Below are 7,211 nucleotides of genomic sequence, written 5' to 3'. Positions count from 1 at the left end.
CCACGCTCACAGCCACACAGCACGCACACGCCAGATCCTCAACAGGCTTCCGAGGATGACTTTGTGGAGCTGCCGCACATCACGCCCTTTCCATCGCCACCCATGGCCATGCCTGCACAGCAGCCGGTGGTTCTTGATCCACCCTTGAGGCGGTCAACCCGAACTCGTCGCAAGCCCATTAGACTGGACTTATAATACCGTTCATATGTTTAACAAGTTGCACAATTTTACATGATAACCTGTTGTTGTTTATCGTTCCAGATGTCGTCTGACTGGACAACTGTTCAAGTTTTTTTTCTTCTTCTCTCGTTCGCATTTATGTTATGTTATGGTACAACTTGGTTCATGTGACGCACCCGACATCGCCCCATGTACATAGTTCCGTCATATGCACATGCTGCACACGACACACACACACTCTTAGATGCACTCACGACACGATCATATTTATTACCACGTAGGCACATATCTTTGTAAAAAGGGGGGATGTCATGATATTCAAACACACACATCATGATGGACACACTAACAGGCAAATCAGAGTACACAACACCACAACCAATCACAGACAAGAACACCAACCACATAAAAAGCACGAGCACGACACCTGGTGGTCAGTAGGTCTGGGGAGAAGGGAACAAGAAAGAGCTGTTAAAACATCACAAGCAGGGAACCCCCACGTGCAGAGTGCAAAGACCAAACTGTAAATAGTAAGTTTAAATAAAGTAGCGTTGTACCATATGCAACCGTGTTGGCTCATCTGTGTGTCAGAACACCCAACACCACAACAAGGACACCCAAAACATGGGGAAACCATGGAAATGTGGCGACTGTGGGAAGGGATTTAGTGCCCCATCTCAGCTGGAAGCTCATCGACACAGTCACAATGGGGAGAGGCCGTTCACCTGCTGTGTGTGTGAGAAGGGATTCACTCAGTTATCTGCCCTGAAGTCACACCAGCGAGTTCACACCGGGGAGAAGCCGTTCACCTGCTCTCAATGTGGGAAGGGATTCACTACTTCATCGAATCTGCGGAAACATCAGTGAGTTCACACTAGGGAGAGGCCGTTCACCTGCTCTCAGTGTGAGAAGGGATTCACTCGGTTATCCAGCCTGCAGATACACCAGCGAATTCACACAGGGGAGTAGGTGTTAACCTGCTCTTAGTGAGAGAAGGGATTCAGATATCCAGACACCCTGCAGGAACATGAGCGAGTTCACACCTGGAAGAAGCCATTCACCTGCTCTGAGCAGGGGAGACATTCAATGATCCGTCCCGAGTACGGAGACACTAGCGAGTTAATTCTGGGGAGAGACCATTCATCTGCTCTCAATGTGGGGAGGGGTTTTGTGATTCATCACACCTGTTGTGACTCCAACAAGTTCACAATAAATTACAGATGTCGGCTCCGTTGTTATTGTTTCTGCTCTCACTGACATCCAGGACTGCATTTTGTTCATTCTGACATCTGGTGAATGGTGATGATTGGAGGGATTCTTTCTGCTGGACTGGCCAGTCTAACACCTCTGCCTCCAGTGGGCTGACCATTTTTGAGGCTTGTTGCGATTACCTGGTTCCAAGTTTGACAAGGAGCACAGAATGAAAAGGTGTTTGCACGTTGGAAGATATTTAGTTCCCAAAGCAGCCATGTTGCCATGAAGATGGACTATGGTGGTTACGTGGTTCCTTTGCCTAATTTATCTGGGTGTTTCTCGCAGAAGGAAACTGTCACGGTATGAGGGGCAAGTTGCCTGTGGTAGATTGGGAAATTGCAATAAACATATCACTGAAAGTGGCAACGCAGGTGGATAGGGAGCTAAGAAGGCAGACGGCATGCTTGTCTTCATTGGTCGGGGCATTGAGTATAAAAATTGGCAAGTCATGCTGCAGCTGTACAGAGCCTTAGTTAGGCCACACGTGGAATATTGCCTCCAATTCTGATCACCACATTACCAAAAGGATGTGGAGACTTTGGAGAGAGTGCAGAGGAGGTTTACCAGGATGTTGCCTTGCCTGGAGGGTATTAACTGTGAGGAGAGGTTAGATAAAGTCAGATTGTTTTCACTAGAGCGACGGAGTTGAGGGACGACCTGATAAAAGTTTACAAAACTTTGAGTGGCACGGACAGAGTGGATAGTCAGAAGCTTTTTCCCAGTTTGTAAAAGTCAATTACCAGGTGACATAGGTTTAAGGTGCGAGGGGCAAAGTTTAGAGGAGGTGTGTGAGGGACGTTTTTGACACAGAGGGTGGTGAGTGCCTGGAACTCACTGCCGGAGGTGGTGGCGGAAGCAGGTACGATAGTGACGTTTAAGGGGCATCTTGACGAATACATGAATAGGATGGGAATAGACGGATACGGACCCTGGAAGCACAGAAGGTTTTAGTTTAGTCAGACATCATGATCCGAGCAGGCTTGGTGGGCCGAAGGGCCTGTTCCTGTGCTGTACTGTCCTTTGTTCTTTGTTATTCTTTGAATGCCGATAGACAATAGACAGGGAACCGCAAGCATTTTATTTACATAAAATATAGATTCCTTTAAGAAGCAAAATTTAAACAGCAAAAACAAAGCTTTCGTGGCTAACAACAAATATTAAAGATTCCATTAAATCACTGGAGGAGACAATATAGTAGTGAGCCTGAGGATTGGGAACATGTTTTAGAATTCTGCAAAGGATCAAGAAACTGATGAAGAGAAAATAGAATATGAGAGCAAACTGGGGAGAACTGGGAAAGCTCCAATCGGAATGTGAAAAGGAAAAGGTTAGCAAAGACCAATGAGGGTCCATTCCAGGCAGAGACAGGAGAGTTTATAATGGGGAATAAGGAAATGGCAGAGAAACTAAACAATGTGTGTCTGTCTTCACCTAGGAAGAGACAAAAATAATCCCAAAAATACTAGAGAACCAAGGGACTAGAGAGCAGGAGGAACTGAAAGAGATTAGTATTAGTGAAAAAGCAGTACTGGATAAATTAATGTGGTTGAAAGTTAATAAATCCCCAAAAGCTGATGCTCTACATCCCAGAGTGTTGAAAGAGGCGGCTGGAGAGATCGTGGATACATTGGTGATCATATTTCACAATTCTATAGATTCTGGAATGGTTCCTGCAGATTGGAAGGTGGTAAATGTAACCCCAATATTTAAGGAGAGAGAGAAAACGGGGAACCACAGACCCATTAGCCTGACATCAGGAGGAGGGAAAATGCTACAATCTATTATAAAGGATGTGATAACATACGAATTAGGAGCAGGAGTAGGCCACTCGGCCCCTCGTGCCTGCTCCACCATTCAATAAGTTCCCGGCTGATCTGATTGAAACCTCAACTCCACAGAGGCCCTTAGAAAATACATCTGAGGAAATAGTAATAATATTCTTTATTATCATAATAATCTTCATTATTGTCACAAGTAAGCTTACAATATCACTGCAATGAAGTTACTGTGAAAATCCGCTAGTCGCCACACTCCGGCACCTGTTCGGGTACACAGGGCAAATTCAGAATGTCCAATTCACCTAACAAGCACGTCTTTTGGGACTTGTGGGAGGAAACCCACACAGTTTTGGGGAGAACATGCAGACTCCGCACAGACAGTGACCCAAGCCGGGAATTGAACCCCAGTCCCTGGAGCTGTGAAGCAACAGTGCTAACCACTGTGCCTCCATGCTGCGGTGTCAGTTATGGGGAACAAGGAAATAGCAGAGGAGTTAAACAGATATTATGCATCAAGATACTTCGAATATCCCATTAATACTAAAGAATACGGAGGGAGCAATTAAATACCATCACTGGAGAAGTTGTATTGGACAAAGTAATTAGGATAAGATAAGGCCCCTGGATGGCTGCAGCCTAGGATCCTAAAAGAAATGGCTACAGAGATAGTGGATGCATTGATTGTAATTTTCCAAAAATCCTTGGATTCTGGAGAAGTACCAGAGGACTGGAAAACTGCCAATGTGACAACCCCCCTGATTCAGAATGGGAGGGAGGCATAAAATGAGACACTATAGGACGATTAGCCGAACATTTATTATTTATTTGTGGTTTTTTTAGCCTAACATTTATTATTGAAAAAAATGTTGGAATAAATGAGGAAGTAATAGCAGCACATTCAGAAAATCTGAACATATTTAGGCTGAGATATATATTTTTTAATGTATATTTAGAGTTCCCAATTCATTTTTTCCAATTGAGGGGCAATTTAGCGTGGCCAATCCACCTATCCTGCACATCTTTTGGGTTGTGGGGGCGAAACCCACACAAACACGGGGAGAATGTGCAAACTCCACACGGACAGTGACCCAGAGCCGGGATCGAACCTGGGACCTCGGTGGCGTGATGCAGCAGTGCTAAACACTGTGCCACCGTGTTGCCCAGCTGAGATAGATTCCTGATCAGTCAGGGAACCGAGGATTATGGGGAAAGGGCAGGAAAGTGAACGTGAGGAATGTTGGTTTCAGCCATGATCCTATTGAAATGTGCAGCAGGCTGGAAGGGCCGAATGGCCTACTCCTATTCCTTATGGTCTTAGTGTGGTCTTATTCCCACCTACCCCTGATAAATTTTCACCCCCTTGCTTTTCAAGAATCTATCCAGCTCTGCCTTCAAAATATTCACAGACTCTGTTTCCACTGCCCTTTGAGGAAGAGAGTTCCAAAGATTCACAACCCTCTGAGAGAAAAAAGTTCTCCTCTGCCTTAAATGGGCAAGTTATTACTTTTAAAGCGACTCCACTTTCTTGTTCTCCCACAAGAGGAAACACAAGACATCCACCCTGTTGAGGCCCTCAGGATCTTAAACGGTTCAATCAAGTCACCGAAACTCCATCGGACACAAGCCCAGCCTGTCCAATCTTTCCTCATAAGACCAGCCTCCAATTCCAGGTATGAGTCCAGTAAACCTTCTCTGAACTGCTTCCAACACACTTACATCATTCCTTAAATGAGAGCAATACTGTACACAGTACTCCAGATGTGGTCTCACTGATGTCCTGTATAACTGAAGCATAACCTCCCTACTTTTGTATTCAATTCCCCTCACAATAAACAATAACATTCTATTAGCTTTCCTAATTACTTGCTGTACCTGTATACTCGCCTTTTGTGATTCATGCTCTTGGACACCCAGATCCCTCTGAATCTCAGAGCTCTGCAATCTCTCACCATTTAGATAATAAGCTTTTATATTCTTCTGACCAACATGGACAATCACACATTTTCCCACGTTATTCTCCATTTGGCAGATCTTATTCCATTCATTTAACATATACCTTTTTAACCTCCTTATGTCCTCTTCACAATTTACTTTCCAACCTATCTTTGTATCATTGGAACATAGGAGCAGGAGTTGGCCATTCGGCCCGTCGAGCCTGTTCCATCATTCAATACGATCATAGCTGATCATCCACTTCAATGTCTTTTCCCCACACTGTCCCCATATCTATGATTAATCTAGGACAAAGGTTCGGCACAACATCGTGGGCCGAAGGGCCTGTTCTGTGCTGTATTTTCTATGTTCTATGTTCTACAGGGTAAATTGAACAATGAAATTGGAGTCATTTTACTCCACACCACATGTCATCCAGCATCAGCACCTGATTATGGTGAAGTAAAACAAAAGCAAAGAGCCTGCAAATATTAGAAATCTGAAATGAAATCAGAGAAATGCTGCAAATTCTATGGAGGAACACAGTTAACGTTTGTGCTTGGTAACCTTTCATCAGAGCTGCAAGTAAAATGCCAGTTACAAGATTCTGATGATTAGCACAAGCAATCCTGTAATTAACACTTTAAGTTGCTCTTTTTATTCAGCTGCTGTTGATGATTCCTTAAGGTGAAATCTGTTAATTAATCAGTAGAATAAAAATGAGACTTTCAGTACAATGTGAGAATGGGACAACTTGTTTGCAATATGCATAATGAAAAGACCTTGATTCAGTTGGCAAAAGAAATACAATATCATAACAATGGTGAAACAGCATATTTAAATGAATAGAAAGATACTACATATATATCTTATTCAGCAAGGTATGAATGTAATATCTCTATTTTCTCCTCCCATGCCAACATACATATACTCACTAATAGTAAGTTATTCTTTTTGCCCCTATTAACTTCTTTCACATTGAAATTGGATCGCACTGTCGGTTTTTTAGATTAAAAGCAAAGGTTGAATATGCTGTGTAACATGTGAGAGGCCATATTCCACTTGATACATGACATATTGGTTAGGGAGCCTGTAATTGTCTGGAGAGCCCACTTGAAATTGACATTAATCCCATTGCACATGAAATTAGGCCCACACCTATTTCAGGTGAAGTATTCCAAAGTATAACAAGGTATTTACAGCAATTCAGTCCAACAGATCCATGTCAATGTTAATGCTCCATCCAAGCCTCCTCCCACCCTACTTCATGCAACCCCATCATGAAATTAGTTCCCAATTAACTGCAGCATGAAGCACGCAATTAGTTTTTCAGACATAAAGTGGTGTTTAAAAGGGACACTGATGCTGTTAACAAACATTATTATTTTAAAGTCTGACTGTTGAGCTAAGAGGAGGAATGCTTCCTTCCCTAAACTTGAGCCTAGTGTCGGCCCTGCTCTCCAACTTTAATGACCACTGTTGTGTTTACACTTGAATTTCTCAATCGTCCACTCTTTTTGGGAGTTAATTTTTTATTAATGTCCTGCCCCTTAGCCTGAAATTCACTTCTGTTTAACAGAAGGAAAATAAATCACAGGAAAGCAATTAGTATAGAGTCATACAGTGCAAAAGAGGCCCTTTGGCCCATCGAGTCTGCACTGACAAAACTAGACTAAATCTACACTAATCCCACTTTTCAGCACTTGGCCCATGGCTTTGAATGTTATGACATTTCGATTGCTTATCCACGTACTTTTTAAATATTGTGAGGCTTCCCTCCTCTACTACCCTCCCACGCCGTGCATTCCAGACTGCCACCACCCTCTGGGTGAAAAAATCTTTCCTCAAATCCCCTCTAAACCTCCTGCCTCTTAACCTTTAAAATTATGCCCCCTTGTTGTTGACCCTTCAGCTGCTTCCTACCATCCTGTCCATACCCCTCATAAACTTAGACATCTCAGGTTCCCCCCTCAGCTAAGGTTCTATACAACTGTAGCATGACTTGCCAGTTTTTATTCTCGATGCCCTGTCCAATGAAGGCAAGCATTCCATATGCTTTCTTAACTA

This window comes from Scyliorhinus torazame, chromosome 4, assembly GCF_047496885.1.
Source record: "Scyliorhinus torazame isolate Kashiwa2021f chromosome 4, sScyTor2.1, whole genome shotgun sequence".
Taxonomy (NCBI): domain Eukaryota; kingdom Metazoa; phylum Chordata; class Chondrichthyes; order Carcharhiniformes; family Scyliorhinidae; genus Scyliorhinus; species Scyliorhinus torazame.
Note: the sequence above shows the minus strand (reverse complement) of the source record.